This window comes from Acinonyx jubatus, chromosome B2, assembly GCF_027475565.1.
Source record: "Acinonyx jubatus isolate Ajub_Pintada_27869175 chromosome B2, VMU_Ajub_asm_v1.0, whole genome shotgun sequence".
Taxonomy (NCBI): Eukaryota; Metazoa; Chordata; class Mammalia; order Carnivora; family Felidae; genus Acinonyx; species Acinonyx jubatus.
In genome coordinates, this window is record NC_069385.1 from 43787403 (window position 1) to 43805648 (window position 18246).

At 38.6% G+C, this 18246-nt stretch overlaps 1 long non-coding RNA gene across 1 annotated transcript in view; it reads right to left on the bottom strand.

Annotated features, from left to right (window-relative positions):
* LOC128315533 (uncharacterized) overlaps positions 1–17979 on the bottom strand; it is a 332664-nt gene extending 314685 nt beyond the window's left edge. The window contains exon 1 of the long non-coding RNA XR_008298370.1: positions 16738–17979. This is a non-coding gene — a long non-coding RNA (uncharacterized LOC128315533). The remainder of the gene's footprint in view (positions 1–16737) is intronic.
* Positions 17980–18246: the final 267 nt, after the last annotated feature.

Below are 18246 nucleotides of genomic sequence, written 5' to 3' on the forward strand. Positions count from 1 at the left end.
CCATCCCTGGCCCTAACCATTGCTAGCATCCTCCCCTTTCTTTCCCACTATATCTCCTGGTAAAATCAATATGGGATATATTTTTAAAAATTAGAAGAACATTACTATCTAAGAGTGAAGAACAGGTTTCAGACTTCAGATGTACAGTATTTGTGAATGATAATAATAAGGCCTGGAGCTGAATACCATTTGTATAGAGCCAAGGAACTTAGGGGCAAATGTGTAACAAGGGTCTCTGCACAAATGCTGAGCCCCCATTCTAAAATAGCTTCATGATCTCTCCTCCCTGGTGTTACTCCCCTGATTGTGCTGCATTACACAGCATAAAAGATTTGCAGATGTATTTAAGTATACTAATCAGGTGACCTTAAAATAAGGGGATTATTCAGAGAAATCAAACCTAATCATATGAGCCCTTTAAAAACATACTTTTCTCCAGCCAGTTTCAGAAGGAAAAGTCAGATAATTGCAGCATAAAGGGGACTCTGTATATGAGAAGCTCTCCATTGCTGGCTTGAAGAAGGAGGGAGCCACAGAAAAGCCTCTCAAAGGTGAGATCAACCCCCTTCCAAAAGCCAGCACAGAAACAGAGCCTCAGTCCCACAACCACAAAGAACTGAATTCTGCTAACAATAAGAATGAATCTGGAAGAATGTCTTTTCCCAGAGCTTCTAAAGAAGAGCCCAGCTAAGCCAACACTTTGTTTTTGGCTTTGTGAGACTCTGAGCAGAAAACCCAATCAAGTTTATCTGGACTACAACCTACAGAATTGTGAGCTAATATATGGGTGCTTATTTTAAGCACTAAATTAGTGAAAACTTGTTATGCAGCAATAGCACACTAATACAGCAGGTGACAGTGACAACGATGGGGAAAGATTGATCTGGGCAAGTATCATAAGTCACACAGGGAAGGACATCCAGATATTAGAAGCACCACAGATAATTTTAAATATAACAGCAATGATGAAAATCTTTGTCTAGACGTTATGTGCTATATGCAGGTTCAATAGATCCTAGCACAGTTAAGATCATCAATATATATTGAAAACTGAACATTATTACAAATATTAAGATGTAGAATGAGGTTTTCTCTTGTCGCAAATTTACTGTCACTCTCTTTTTTCTTTTTTTTAATTTTTTTTAACATTTATTTATTTTTGAGACAGAGAGAGACAGAGCATGAACAGGGGAGGGGCAGAGAAAGAGGGAGACACAGAATCTGAAACAAGCTCCAGGCTCTGAGCCATCAGCCCAGAGCCCGACACAGGGCTCGAACTCACAGACCGTGAGATCATGACCTGAGCCGAAGTCGGACGCTTAACCCACCAAGCACCCAGGCGCCCCTCTCTAATTTTTAAAAAAATAAAATTAATTGTACCTAAAAGTGGAATCTTGGTTTATACTAATATTAATTAATTTTATTTTAAATATGAACAGTGATAGATAAGGAAGTGGATGGGTAGACATATAAATTAAATCAAATTAATGAGCTTTCAGTATTTTATCAGTATTTTCTTCTCAAAGAGATTTGTTTTATGAATTATATATTGGTAAAATTGTTTCAATTTATCATTTTATGGTCTTATTGTTTCTATAAAAAATCTAAATTTACTTAGAGAAAATATCACCTTATACAGTAATTAATTAAATCAATTATAAATTTTAATGTACAATTATGTTTACAAGTTGTATGCAAAAATCATATTTTGTAATTTTTTGTGTGGGAATGAAAAGGCCTTCCTCATCACTGCTGTGATATGAGGGAACATCTTCTGCAATGATCAAAATTTTCATATTGACTTATTGTTTTAATGAACCAAATGAAACAATTATCTCAATGACTTGTAATTTATAGGACTTTTAAATCTCCACAATTAGGCAATGACAAGGTGCCCTTAGAAATAGACTGGCACTTCTGAATAATAACTAGTCATTCCTGAATCTACTTGTAATTCACTTATTCAAATAATTTTGCACTAAATTCCCTGTTACAGAATTCACCACCCAATCAGAATTTTGTTACTTCCTGGCTATGAGGTATATTTAAATACCAATTCCATTTACAATGGTATCAAAAACAACCTCTACACTGAAATGACAAAAAAAAAAATTGTTCAGAGAAAATTTAAAAGATCTAAATAAGTGAAGAGACATACCATAGTAGTAGACTAAAAGAATCAATATTATTATGTCAATTCTCCCTAAATTAATGTATATATTCAACACAACCTTAATCATAATCCCAACATACTTCCTTAGAGAACTTTACAAGTCAATCATAAAATTTAATTGGAAATATAATGTACCTCGATTGCCAAAACAATCTTGAAAACGAAAAATAAAACTGGAGGACTTAGACTAGGTAACCTCAAGTCTTGATCGAAAGCTACAGGAATCAAGGCAGAGTGGCACTGATGTAAGGACAGACAAGTAGATCAATGCAACAGAATAGAGAATTCAGAAATAAACCACACAGTTTATATGGTCCATTGATTTTCAACAAAGGCACAAAGCAAGTTAATGGGCAAAGAAAATCTTCTCAATAAATGGCTCTCTGGTACCTAGATATCCATATGAGAGAGAGTGAGAGAGAGAAAAAAGAAAAAACCCCATCCTCTCTGAAACCATACACAAAACATTAATTCAAGATGAATTTTAGACCTACAAAAAAAATTAAAACTTTAAAGCTTCTAAAAGAAAACACTGGAAGCTATCTTTACAAATTGGGATAGGCAAAAAAAAATTAAAAGGGAAGTCACAGACTGGAAAAACATACCCGCAATACATATCTGACAACGGACTTGTATCTGGGATATAAAGAACTTCCATAACAAAAGAATAAAAGACAAACAGACAAAAGAAAAAAACAGAAAGGCACAAAAGACCCGAAGAGACACTTCAAGAGAAAAGATACACAAATGTCCAAGAAGCACATGAAAAGGTATTCAACATCTTTCTCAGCAGGAAAATGTAAAATAAAACCACCAGAATGACTAAAATTGAAAACTGACAACATCTACTGTTGAGGAGGATGTGAATCAACCAGACCTCCTGCATGATGCTAGTAGGAGTGTAAAATGCTACAGCCACTTTGGGAAGCAATTTGGCATTTTCTTGTCAAGTTAAACACACACCTACCCTCTGACTCAGCATTCCCATTCCTAAATAATTACCCCCTCAAAAAATATATATATATATATGACAACATATGTTCACAAGAAGATTTTTACAAGAATACTCACAGTAGCCTTAACTGGAAATGACCCAAATATGATACATCAATAGGCGGAATGAACAAATGCAATGAAATACTATTCATCAATAAAAAAGAAACAAATTATTGTAATACATACCTACACATGTGAATTTAGAAAACATTATGTGAGCTGAAATAAACCAGACACAAAGGAGTGTATACTGTGTGATTTAATTTATATGGTGTCCAAAAACAGACAAAATTAACATAAGCTGATGGAAAATCAGATAGAAAATCAGAAAGGTTGCCCCTTTGTGACAGGCAGTGGACGGGAGAGTGGCTTCAGGGAATTTTTTTGAACTCCTGGGAATGTCATATATCTTGCTTTGGGTGGTTATCAAATGAGTATGCACAATTGTCAAAATCTTTCATACTGCACACTGAAGATCTAGGCACCTTACTGTATACAAATTATACCTCAACACTCTGCCTTGCCAACAAAAAAGACTAAGAAAATATGACAGAATGTCACCCTTTGTTAACGCTGATTGATGGATATATGGCCAAGAATTATTCTCCAAATTATCTTACAAATATTTTAAAGTTAATTTTTTTTTTTTTACAAATTATATCCAAGCCAAATAAATACTGCTCACAGGGAGCTTCCAAAACAATGCAGAGTCAGACAAGTAGATAGATGTTTGCAATTCACAAATATCATTATACCAGCAAAGACTTTCTCAGATTCCTGAGATACCAGTGGGTCTGGGATACAAGATATTGGATCTGAAGCAGGGGACATTCTTAAAGCCCTAATGATCTTCCTTTGGAATGTGACACCATGCTTCTGGGCCTTTGTCTTGGACCATCAAAATTTACAGGGAGAAAATAATAATAATAATAATAATAAATACCTTTAAATTTGTTCCTTTTAAAATATGTGACATTTACATGTTTACCATATGCACCCCCTTTCCATAGCTCAAAAACAAGTGAGTTCTGCACCGAGCTGCAAAACTAACAAAAATAGGCAGCGACCAGATGGCACTTGCTGATAATGGCACTGTCTGAAAGCCACATCACAAACCACACAGGTGACGAGTTTGCTTTTCATCCTGCTTGTCCTGGGCCCCAAAACTGCTCTGCTTTGAACCCTAAGGTCACATAGTAAATGATTTTCACTAGAAACAAAGTGTGTCAACAACTGGGTTTCAACTAATAAGGGACAGGAAAACTCTAAACACCAAAACTATGCTTGAGTGTATTTTTGTTGGATGTATAACCACAGCCTCCATTCAATCACAGACAAGTGTTCGGTTGAGCTAAATACCAACTTTACTTCTATCTCTCTGGATATTTCAAATATTGCTCCCTTGAAGCCACAGCAGAGAACTCAGTACTTAAACAACATTGCTTTGGTGACTTATGCAGTGACTGTTCACGGACTGCCTTGGACAGTATTAGATTGGTTTTAGGGATGGCACTGAGGACAATGCCCAGGACATCAGAAGGTTCCATGCATGAAGATCTACGAGAGATCCCTCTCTAAGGCCCCAGGATTAGGGTAACTCCTGAACAGTACTGTACTGACACATGAATCCTTCCATAAACTGTGATCTCCTCTTTACTTTGGCCTCCAAACTCTCAGAATTAAATGTGTAATCCAGTTCTAGCAATTTTCTATACACTCATTGTATGATTTATTTTTATCTATTTATTTTATCATGATATATTACTGCATTCATTTCTGTTAGCTTCCCGAAATCCATTCTGGAGAAAATAAGATTATAAATAATTAAGTTTACAAATTCATCAATCATATGGCAATTTTTATTTATTTATATCCATGTCTACTTCCAAAGAGGATTTTAAATGTCTCCATCAGGCATATCTAAAAATAAATTAAAACTCAGACTGTATTTACCACAGTTTCATTTTGTTTCATGAAGATATCATATATGTACAGACCATTTGGATGAATGCTTAATGAGATGCATAAAAGAATGAACTGCAGTAAAACAGTAAATTATTTAATGTGTTGGGATAAGTTAAGATGTAAATTAGGTTTTTTCTTTAGGATAATTAGGACAGGAATAAAGGAGATCTTTTCTAACTTTTTTTTTTTTTAACATTTATTCATCTTTGAGAGACAGAGAGAGACAGAGCGTGAGTGGGGGAGGAGCAGAGAGAGAGAGGGAGACACAGAGTCTGAAGCAGGCTCTAGGCTCTGAGCTGTCAGCACAGAACCCGATGTGGGACTCGAACTCACTGACTGAGAGATCATTACCTGAGCTGAAGTCGGGTGCTTAACCGACTGAGCCACCCAGGGCCCCTAAAGGACATCTTTTCTGATATCTCTATGGATGGGCAGATATCATTGAGTATACTACTAGACAAACCACCTTCCAATACCTTGATAGAGTGGAGACCGCCAGACCTTAGTCATGACCCTGGGGGTGGAATATGGGAAGAACCCTCAGATTGATAAATTTAAATTTGTACCATCTCAAAAATATAAAAGGTTGAAATAGAAACTACAATTTTAGAAAAGTAAAGTTCTATGTCCTGCACACCTTAATCTGTATATATGAAGGCTAATAATGTGAAGCAGGATGATAGCAATTTGTTTTTTCTATATACATGCATAGGCCTATCTATGTACACATAGATGTACATATGTACAAATTCATGTACACACATTTCTCTAAGCAAATATTGGTAGTAAATACAGAGCCAGTTACTGTTTAAAACCTACACTTTACAAAAGAAAAGCCTTTCTGTACATTTTCCTGTGGGATTAAAACTGTCATCACTTCTTATTTATTTTTACCAAAAACATAGTCCTTTTATATTAATACAGTCATTTGTGAATAAATGTTAGGGATATACGTTAGAACATTTAAAGGAGTTGATATGGTGTATTTCTCCAAAGAGAAAAATCTTTTACTGTAACTTCTAAGCATTTTCAAGGATTTTTCCTAAAAAACTGTGACCACATATAACAAGTAGAGGACAGACATTTTTGCATTCAGGTGAGCACCTGAAAATGGTTAAATGACTATTAAAGTTGACACAGCAGGCCTATGATAATGAAAAGACCAAAATATTCTACATACTGTTTGACCTTAAACATTAAAATGTATTGATTAACATAGGCCATGGTTTTACTGTAAGGAGCCATTTCTTCTCTGCCTTTTTTCATTGTCACTTCCTCTTCCATAAATATGACACACTTTTGAATCTTATCTGCCTTACTGCGATGATTGTATCTAAACACTCCTTTGACTCTTCAAATAATGAGTCTGATGCAGTGTTCAAAACAATTAGCAGAAACTGATGTGTGTGTGGTTCTCAAGACCCAGAAGCACACATATCACAACTGGAACTACCACCCAAATCCATCAGCAAATCCTTCACCTTGTCAAGTTAATGGCTTTGTCTGTGTGCTCCCAGAAGCTTGGTTTGGATCTCTGCCACAGGACTTTGCCATTAAAAAAAAAAATTTTTTTTATGTTTATTTATTTTTGAGAGAGAGACAGACAGAGCGCAAGCAGGGGAGGGGCAGAGAGAGACGGAGACACAGAATCTGAAGCAGGCTCCAGGCTCTGAGCTGTCAGCACAGAGCCTGATGTGGGGCTCAAACTCCTGGACCACAAGACCATGACCTGAGCCAAAGTCAGAGGCTTAACCAACTGAGCCACCCAGGCACCCCAGGACTTTCCCATTTTAATATATGTTAACATTTGCTAGTTATGTGGGCATCACCCTTCCTGGCCTGTAAGCTCCTTGAGGGTAGCAATAGTGTTTTGTCATCTTTGTATCCCCCTCAGTATCCAGCACATCTCTGTTCAGGACCAACCTATAATAAGCATGCACTGAATTAAAATAATTTGCAATATGACCCAGAGAGATCCTGTCTACCCAAAGTCTCATTGGCAATGATTCATTTAGGTGGACAACAAGCAGTCCAGCCAAGAACTGGCACTATTTATATTTATATAGAAAACATGAAAAGCATCAAGCTACCTATCCATGTTTTCTTCTCTGCTGCCTGTCTCACATCTTAAATGAATGCAGTGCCAAAGCTCTGATGGGGTGCCCTTGCCATTAGCCTATGGCCATCTGTCATGCCAGGCTGTGAATGGCAGCAGGTTAAGGGATCCAGGCAAGGAGCCAGATCAGGAAACCAGGATACAGACAAAACATGAGGGTCACAACAGTAACAGGGTTGGTCAAAAGTCATTAAACAAATAAAAGTCAAAAGGACACTGACAGCAGAGGACGGAGAGTGATAAAAGATCCAACAATGAGCAAATGGGAAATCAGCTAAATTTGAAGTTCAGCCCAAAGTAGAGGGTTATTAAACCCAAATGAGGTTGCACACACAGATGCAGAGGTAAACTGACAGGACTGAAGGCATTTACCATATGACTTTAAATAACAGTCCCATGACCAAACCCACTAGGGCATTTTGAACTATTCTTTAATAAATCTTGTAGTACCTTATGGGAAGCACAATTGTATCACATGGTGTTACTGTCTGATAAAACATTAATGTATTAAATTTAAACAATTTAAATAGACCACAATTTTTGCCAACCTATTTTGGATTTTCTTCTGTTCGGTTACACTTCAAGAACTTCAAAAACTTTAAGAACAACTTGACTTAAGGGGTACTTGAGAGGGTCCATTCTATACTTTGCTTTCATCATGTTGACAAACAGGTATTCAAGCAATCATCCCTTAGCTCACCAAGACTACACGTGATCATTACCCTGGTTTTCAAGGTCCTCAACAACCTGGCTCCAACCTACTTTTCCAACTTTAACTCCTACTATTTGTAAAGAATAAGGCTATCCCTCCCAACTTCCCCTCTCCAATGGCAGAAGTAAGGAAGAGGCCAGGAGCCCTATGAGCTCTGGGTAATTCTGAGTCTTCCCCAGCCTCCCCCTCACCATTAGCAGGAATAAAGAGGGAGCCCTCATCCCTGCATGATGTTGGCAAGACCTCCACCCTTCCTCCCCCGCCACACTCACAGCCTTGCCACCATCTGCCTCCAAACCTTTGAGGTCATTCATGCTCCCTGTATCCCTGTGCACATATGGGAGAGAAGCCAGCTCAGACCTCTAGGTCTAGACTCATCCGTGAAATCATAACATCCTCCCCCTCATCCTGTCCCTCCTTTTCCCCGAGTTTTCTCTATTATATTTAATGCGAGATATATTTTTCTTATTGTATGGTTGTCTACATTCCTTTCCTTGAATACATCCTCTCTGAGGACCCAGATTTGTGTCTGTTTGCTTTCCAGCAATATCCTTTCTGCCGAAAACAGAGCCTGGGACATGAGCAGCACATAAAACAGATTTATCTAATGAATGAGTGAAAAAAATTTATTTGGAGAGTCCGCTCTATATCTTGGATGTAAGCAAATATCATACTGTTCCTCCCATCTGTCCAAATAGTTCCTGATGCTACAGCTGGGAGCCCGCCCTCTCTCCTGTCTACCTCTGTAAATCCTATCTGTCAAGACCCAGCTATAATCCCTCCTCTGCTGGCAAGCTTTCTCAGCCTGTTCCAGCCCACAGGTATCCTGTCCTCCTCTGAACTGCCATGGTACTTACTGTCATTTAACCATTAATCATCCGCCTGCCTGCACCAACTCTGCACAGTTATGTAGAACCACTGTTTATATCTTCTCTGCAATTATTTAACTTATCACTTTTAATTTGTCTTCTAAACTGTAAAGTGATAAAAGCAGGAATCTTAATTTTATCCTTCCTTATTTGCCTTGCAAAGCCTTCCATCAAATAAGAGTTCAGCAGATTATTGTTGAATAAATGATTGAAGTAATTTAAAACTGAGTCTTGAAGGAGGAACAAGCACAATTTTCAGTTATCTATTCTAAAGGATGGGAGTGGGGCTTCTTTTTGCTACTGTTAAGCTTTTAGGAAAAACAGAAAAATAGATGTGAAAGTATGTCAGGAAGTGTGTCACAAGTTAGCAACAGTAAACCAGTATGAAAGTGGCATGGGACAGACTTAATGGCATGGACCTGGTCTATCCAACATTGATTTACTCTTCCTGCTGGCAAACTCTGGCCTTGTTCAGGTGTCTACTCTCCTCTGCACAGGTATGTGCCTTAGGGGAAATTATATGAGCCTCATCTCAAAGTACTGTATTGGGTTCTGAATGCTCTAAGATAACTAAAGGGGCCCCACTGTCTTTGCCATCAGTTGCTTTAATCATGTGATGCAATTCTGAATATTTGATGGAACCCAAACCAATGAAAAGTGATAGTTCACCAGGGCACCTCCGGGCAAGATTCCTTGACCTTCAGAAAAAAAAAAAAAAAAAACATGAGGAAAAGACAGCTCCATCTTCTACCTCTGGACATTGTTGTATCTGGGTATAATGTTTGGTGCTGTCACAGCTATCTTGTGACCAGGAGTGAGGGCAGCTCATAGGATTTTCAGGGGTAGACAGGAGAGAAGGCGGGCCAGAAGGCGGGCCCCCAGCTGTAGCATCAAGAACTATTTGGACAGACTGGAGGAACAGGAAAAAGAGGAAAGAGAGGAAGAGCCTGGGTCTTTGATGATGTTGTTGATCAACTGAATTATCCACCCTAAGAGGCATTCTTCTTTTAGACTTTTATTAATGAGGTAATAAATTTCTATATTTTAAGAGGCAACTTTCTGTAATTTGCAGCCACAAGCACTCTATATGATGTATTGATTTAAATGTTTGCTCAAAAGGAACTAGAAACAAAGACCTGTAAGCGAATGTTCATAGCAGCCCTAATAATAAAAACAAAAACATCCCGAACATCCATCAACTGGTACACGGTTAGGAAAATTATAGTATATCCACTTAATGGAATACTATTCAGTAATAAAAAGGAAGAAACTCCTGACATATCCAACAATATGTATATATCTCAAAAGCAGGATGTCAAGTGAAAGAAGCATCCCCAGAAGACTACATATTGTATGGTTCAATTTATCTGATATTCTAGAAAAGGGAGAACTATACCATGATGGTTAATTTTACATGTCAGCTTGGCTAGGCCACAGTACCCAGTTGCTGGTAACCAATATTGCTGTGAAGACGTTGCTGTGAAGGTATATTTTTTTGTAGTAAAATACATACAACATAAAATTTACCATTTTAAACATTTTTAGTTGTACAGTTAAGAAGTGTTAAGTACGTTCACATTGTTGCACAACCTATATCCAGAACTCTTTTCACCTTGAAAAACTGAAACTCTATACCCATTAAATAATAACTCCCCTTTTCACTCTCTCCCCAGCCCCTGGCAACCACACTTCTACTTTCTGTCTGTATTAATTTGACTATTCTCAGTACCTCATATAAGTTAAATCATATAGTATTTGTCTTTTTGTGGCTGGCTTTTTTCACTTAGCGTATCTTTAAGGTTTATCCATGTTGTAGCATGTGTCAGGATTTCCTTTTTATGGCTAAATAATGTTCCTTTGTATGCAAATATCATATTTTGTTTATCCATTCATCTGTTGATGGACACTTGGGTTGTTTCCACCTTTTTGGCTGTTGTGAATAATGATGCTACTAAATGATGCTATTAAGTGTACAAGTATCTCTTCAAGATCATGCTTTCAATTATTTGGATATATACTCAGAAGTGGAATTGCTGAATTGCGGGGTGAGTTATTTTTTAGATGTGATTAACATTTACATCAGCAGACTTTGACTAAAGCAGATTATCCTCCATAATGTGGGTGGGCCTCATCCAATCAGTTGAAGATCTTAAAAGAAAAGACTGAGGTCCCCAGGAGAGTAAGGAATTCTGCCTTCAGACTGCCTTCAGATCTGAGCTACAACATCAACTCTAGGTCTCCAGCCTTAGGGTTGCCCTGTAGACTTTAGACTTGCCAACCCCACAATCATGTGAGCCAAGTCCTTAAAATAAATCTCTCTAGATATATAGAGATAGTGAGAGATAGATGATGTAGATATATCCCTTTGGTTTTGTTTCTCTTGAGAACCCTAACTAATGCTGTAGGGATAGGAAACAGATTAGTAGTTGTCAGGGGCCAGAATTAGGGAGGAACAAATGGACTCCAAAAGGGCACAGGAGAACTTTTTGGTATGAGGGGAATAATCTATCTACACAGTTGAACACAGTAGCCACTTGACACACGTGGCTATTAGCACCTGAAGTGTGAATAGTCTGAACAGAGATGTGCTGTGAGTATAAAAGACACATCAGATTTCAATAACTTTCTATGAAAAATAATGTAAAATCTGTCAGTAAGTTTTATATTGATTACATATTGAAATGTGATATCTTTTACATATTTAGTTACACAAAATATATTATTAAAATAAATTTCACCTGTTTCTTCTTACTTTTTTAATGTGGCTACTAGGAATGTAAAGTTACATATGTAATTTATATTATATTTCTATTGGACAATGCTACTCTGTATCTTGATTGTGATATTAGGAACATGACTGTTTACATTGACAAACCTCTTAAACTGTACACTATAAAGAATGAATTTCATTGTATATGAATTATACCTCAATAAACTTAATTTTAAAATATGGGCTAAGAAAAATAGAAACAACTTTATCGTGCAAAAATATTATAATGTTCCTATCACGCTCATTCCCATTGTGGCATCTTTGCTTGTGTTGTTTCCAGTGTCTAGAAATTAAACCTTATCCATCTTCTAAGAACTGGTAAATCAGTCTCATGCATCACCCCCATTCTAGTTCTTTCCTGCCACTCTGATCTGTCTTCTCTGAATCCTTGCTTCACTGAGAGTCACAGTCTAACTCCTTCTTCATGACATGGAATTTGACCTTGCTGGGTGAAATAGCAGCCAAGAGAGGAGAAGGACTTAGAGGCAGGGATTGTGTTCAAAGGATGACAAATTCAAAACCTTACAAATGGTTTTAAAAACCAAGGCTGGGCTGTTTTTAAAAACTAAAGCTGACAGCCCATTGCTACAGCTCAGCATCAAAATGTTTTCCAGGTGTTTTGTGTATGTTCAGTGTGGCTTCCTAGAACAAGTTACCTAAAGCCAGGAACCATGTGTTATCCTTTTTGAGCAACCTCTGGGACACCCACTGCCCTTGAGATTGTGATGCAAATTTACTGGGTCTGACCAACAACAGTATCCCTCCCTTAAGTGAAACCTGACTCTCCCAGGACTCCATATCCTCTGTGACCCCCTGAAGGGGTTACCTGTTTATTCTCACACCTCATGTTCCTCAGGGTCTGTAGACATGGTTGTTATCTGTCTTATTCCTCATTGCTACTTCCAGAACTATATTCTCTCACTTTCCTGGGGGAAAAAAAAGCCATGTTCTTTTGAAGAACACGAGTTTCTTCAGTTCAGTCCTCTCCGTTTCATCCTGATCAGATCTAAGAACTGCATTTCACACACCCTTACTTGTCAACATCGTTAGCACCTGGTTCACATCTTATTCTCCACCCCAAGTCCTGCTATCGGGCGACCCAAATGAACAACCCAGCCTGCCCCAAAACTGACTTCTGGTGATTGAACTCCCCAGAGAAGCTTGGGCAATATGGAAAGAACGGATTAGACTCCTCTTCCTCCTGTTCCTTAATTCCATCCTCTCCCTTCACCAGCCTGTAATGATCTGGGAACCCACTGGAGGAGGAGGAAGAATTGTGCAAGAATAGAATGTAGGCAATGTTAAAAGATGTGAGGGTCTCAAGAAGCCTTCAGGGGGATGGTTTGTTCCAAAAATGTTTATGATTCTTTTATAATTTAAACACTGATTATCCAATTCATCTATGTTAGTGTGAGCATGTTAAACAATTATAGGTGAAGAGAACAAAAATCAAAATGACCCTTAATTTTACCAACTACAGAAAATGTCTGTTAACATCTTAATGAACATTTTTTCCCCAAACTTCCCTGTCCAAACATGCAAATTTTCCTTTTAATAAAATGCCAACTGAGAAAATATACTACTTCATCACCAGCTTTGTACATTTGAAATAATATGAACACCTTTCCAAATTAATAAATACATTTTACATTTTCACTTTTAATTTTGTGTCCCAATTTATTTAACGAATTTGCAATTCTTGGCCATTTAGCTCATCTACAGTTTTTTGTCATTATGAACTGAATAAAATTAGCATCTCTGTAGCTAAATCTTTGTGCACATTCTTAATTTCCTTAGGATAAATTTCTAAAAGTGGAATTTCTGAGTTAGAATTTGTGACATTACATATATATTAATATCTAACCATGATTTAGATAGATTATCTAAGATCTGTGAATAACCATCTCTTTTTACAAGTACTTAGACTATTATTTGACAGAATCCCTCTGTAAGTGACATCAACAAACAAGTAATCAAATTTCCATCAGTATTAGTATGGTTTCTGCTTATGCATTCACTCTTAAACTTGCTAGCCTTTCTCAATTCATTCAACAAACATTTATTTAGGACCTATTATGTGCTGGGCATTGTGCCAAATACTAGGGATAGGAAGTAAGTAAGACACATGGAGTAATGATCACAGTGTGACTCAATATACTTTTCATGAGACTATAGAAGAAGGTGAGTCTAACTGGCCTACATTGGTCAATAAAAGCTTCATACTGTCAGGACATGATGTCTAAATGGAGTTTTTAGAAAAAGCACCAAATGGCCCAGGTAGACCAGGTGACCCAGAAAAGGAAGAATATCCCAGGCAAAGAAAAAAACACATGCAAAAGGATAGAAGCATAAATGAATAGGTCACTTTGTGTGGCTGGGTCACACATGACTGGATGGAACCTTGCCTGACACCTGATGAACACTAAAAATACTTGGTGGTGGTGAGGAAGTTCTGTGTGAAGACTGCATTACTGGATCGCTAACATCATTAATTAATTCTTGTTCTTTCTTTATTTTTAATTAACCTTCTACAGTCCTATTAATTCTGAATAAACTCACTCAATTCGATTTTTCTGTTTGTGCCAAAATTAATGTTGGTCTTAGTCAAAAGAAAGTCCCTCCCCACTGTCTCTATGGTTAAAGTCCAGACCCCACAAGGCCCAAGGAAATGCACTTTTCAACCCCATGAGATATCCTATTTGACCAACGTACTTGACCTATTTTTCAGATGTTATACTGTTCCACTCTAAATAGGAAGAAAAAAATTATCTTTCAGTTCTGCATATACTCCAAACAAAGAATCCATAAAGGATATTTTTTTTTCTTACTAAATACTGTCTTTACCAAAGAATACAATGTTTTCCTATATTTCCAAGTGCAAGTGAAGAAAGTAAACATTTTCTGTTTTTTAATACAGCTTTAGAGTACTCAAAGAACTTTTACATATTGTTTATTTGAGCCTCCAAACAACCTTGTAAAGTCCTGAGACTCGAAACCACCGTGGAATATTATACTTATTTTTGCAGAGAAGGAAACCAAAATTTCACACAACTATTATGACTAAAACATGCTGCTCCAAAGTCAGTTTGGCCATCACCTAGTCTAAGAAGCCTTCTGAAAAATCTTGATAAAAGTTTGGACTAATTATGCTTCCTCTGGGTTCCCACTGCCCCCATGCATGTTCCCACTAAACATTTTTCCAGTGTTTGGAAAACCTTAATGTGCATGCAAATCACCTGAGAATCTTGTTAATGCAGATTTTGATTCCACTGATTTGGAGTGGGGCCTGAGATTCTGCAATTCTAACAAGCTTCTGAGTGATGCTGATACTACTGGTCTAAGGCATTCTAGATCATTACAGCCCAGTGGGTGTTTTGTGTTTTTTTTAAATTCTCCTGCACTCCACTGTAAGCTTCATAAGGCCATGAACTCTGCATTATTAATCATAGCATTCCCAGAATTTAGTTCAAGATTTGACAGGCTATAAAAGTCTCAGTAAATATGAAATGAATTAATGAATAAGTGAATAAATGAATAAATGAAACCCATGTTTTTAGCCTAGAGCTATTTCCACTATATCATGCTGTCTCTCAAAAACATGGGTCAGGACTACCTTTCCCGTTTAACTACCACATTAGAGAAGGTAAACTCCAGCTTCCTTAAGAAAACCCCAAACACCTAAATACATTGAAGAATTCTTTTTCTTGCTCAGCTAACTACACCTGAGTGTTCCCACTTGGGGTAGGAAAGGGAAGGGAAGGAGCGCACTGCTCTACCCAGTCAGAGGCTGCTCTACCCATTCAGAGGCTATACCAACTGCTGCATGAGGCTTTCAATGTCACCTTCAGAATCAAGAGCTAACTGGCACATAAGGTCAGGAAATAGCCCATCATGTCTGCCTGTATCCCAAGAGAATCCGGAAACTTTAGCCTTTGGTCAAGTAGTCACTCTCTAGGAACAATACACTGGAGATGGGAGCAAGAATCTTAGGTGGAAATAGCCCCCCTGCTTCTGTATGATCCCCCTATGACACCCACTGTTCTTTAAAGGCACTCCACCCTTTTCCAGAATGTATGGCCTAATCCATGATTTTCCTGGATCTCCTTTACCCCAAACAAGCTCCACCTGTTTATCTTTCAGTGCCCATCTTAAAAGACATTTTATGCAGTTTTTTTTCAGCTCTCCCAAACAAATATGTCCTCTCCCTTTTTTGAATCTTTCTAATGCTTTACATTTTTCTAATAATCTCTAACACATTCTAGCACGCATTTCAGTTATGGGTGACTTTAAGTTCCCAAAGAGCAGAGACTCTACCTGAGTCATCCTGGTAGGTAGCCCTCTTGGCAGATCTAGCAGAAAAACTTACATATACCAATAACTCAGCAAATCGTGGCATTTGTAAGTCGAACTGAAAACACGTATAATAAATATAAAGAGCTCATCTGGTAACAACCTTGGTCTATGTTTTTCAACATGGAAGACAGCTATAACTCCAAAAGTATAAGAAAGTCGAAGAACTGTCAGTGCTCAAAAGCTACAAATATAGCTAGAGCCATGGCATAAAATGAAATACTTCTGGTTCATATACTTCCACTGAGCAACACTGCATTTTATACACTTCTTTAATGGTTCAGACGTATAGTTCTTAACATCACATGGAGACTCATAACCTTCAGAATACAGCATGAATCAGCTGACTGCACTGCAAAGAGAATATAAAATGCCATCAAGAATGTTCTAAACTGGAACAGTAAACTTTTAAAGTACAAACAACTCATCTGTTAGCAGCCTGGTATTTGGCTGTCTGGAAAGTAAATACATTAGAAAGATGTCTTTAAAAGAGATTCTATTACCTGTGTAAGTCAGCAGTTTTTAAGCGTGAGTGTATAGTAGCTCCAGGTAAGACATGCTGCGACCCGGCCTTTTTGCAGTAGATAGTACATAAGCAATCTGTTGATCCTAACATGAAGAGCTTCTAATCACCAGGCCATGAATCTGTAATAATTTCCTTAGGCTAAGCCAGATTTGTCCTCACTTACCCAGTTTATCAGGCATGGATTCTTATTTTTACAATCTATAGAAGAATATCCTCAAAAACATAAATCTGAAAACAAATTATGTCCTCCATTATCTTACCTTTTTGGTTTTTCAAAACCTTGCCCAAGTGGTGTGGTCTGGTCTGTTTAAGGGAGCTCCGGGGAACCCAGTGTTCAGGCTTAGCAGCCCACTGAGAAAAACAGTTCCTGCTCTGGCTTGAGGAAAGCTGTGGCTTTTCATCTGAAGCCTGGAATCAGCAGCTATCTGCAGCTGAAACTTTTCAGGGTGCAGAGAAGGCAATGTAATTCAGGATATTCCCATGAGACGGGAATGAAGGCCTCCCTCTTCATTCCTTACAGTCCCTTTTGGTTCGCAAACTGACCCCCCACACACACAGAGGGCAAGGAGAGACCGAAGAAAGACGCAGCCACTACAGAGGGGTAGGTGGCAGGTTAAGCGAGGGAGCTTCGGAACGAGGCATGCCCTGCGCCGCAGCAACTCCAGTACATCTCCGCACCCGCCCGCCAGAATCTTCGGAGTGTATATATACACCGTACAGATAGATGGTCTCGGCAACACCGTAGTCTGCCAAGACTGAGTTCATGAAAATGGCTCCCACCACGGGAGTGGTGGGCAGAACATACATTCCAAGGTCAGGGGAGGGCGCGAGGAGCCCGGGAAGGCCGGGATCCAGCTCTCCAGGCCGTAGGCGGTGACGCCCTCTCGATAACCTCGTGCAACACTCCGCCCCCTCATGAGAGGCTGTTACAATTAGAGAGAAAGGTTCCCACCGCGCCCGCGTCGGGCACACGTGACTGAACCCCGCGAAGGCCTCTACTTAAACCTGTAAGATTCCGGCGCAGACAGGTGCAAGACCAACCAGAGGTGCCGCTGCTTAGGGTGAGCCTCGCGTGGTAGCTCTCTGGCCTGTTAAAGCTGCCACCACCAATCTGGAGTGGCTGCTTCTTTCTTCCACCTCTCCTCGCCCTCTTTCTACGGGAGCCAGTTTCAGACCACGCCAGGAAATCCCTAAGGTTGTGAACCAACCTTTCCACCACCACCCACACCCCGGTGAAAAACAGGGGGTGCAGAAGAATAAAGACAAGAGAAAGGTAAGCTTCAGGAGTGCCTCGGTGGCTCAGTCAGTTAAGTATGGGACTCTTGGTTTCAGTTCAGGTCAAGATCTTATTGTTTGCGGGGTGGACCCCGACTGTCCCGCTCCACATTGGCAATGCCAGCCTGCTTGAGATTCTCTACCTCTCATTCTGCCCCTCCTCTACCCACTTTCTCTGTCTCTCAAAATAAATAAGTAAACTTTAAAATAAGAAAGAAAAAGGTAAGGTTGAGCAAAGTTCCTTATGCAGAAAAGAGGAAAACGGTAAGATCAGACTGAGAGATTTACAGCTTAAACACTAAAAAAATTATAATACGATCCTTCCACCAGCCCAGTATGTGTAAGGCAGTATCAACAAAGTTCTGATTATTCATCTTGATTATTTTGATCTTTATCTCTGAACAGGGAAATATAAAATATGAAGCTTTTTCCAAAGAGTATTGGATAACACAGTTTTACAGTTGTCCTAAGGATGGGCTTTCCTATTAAGTAGT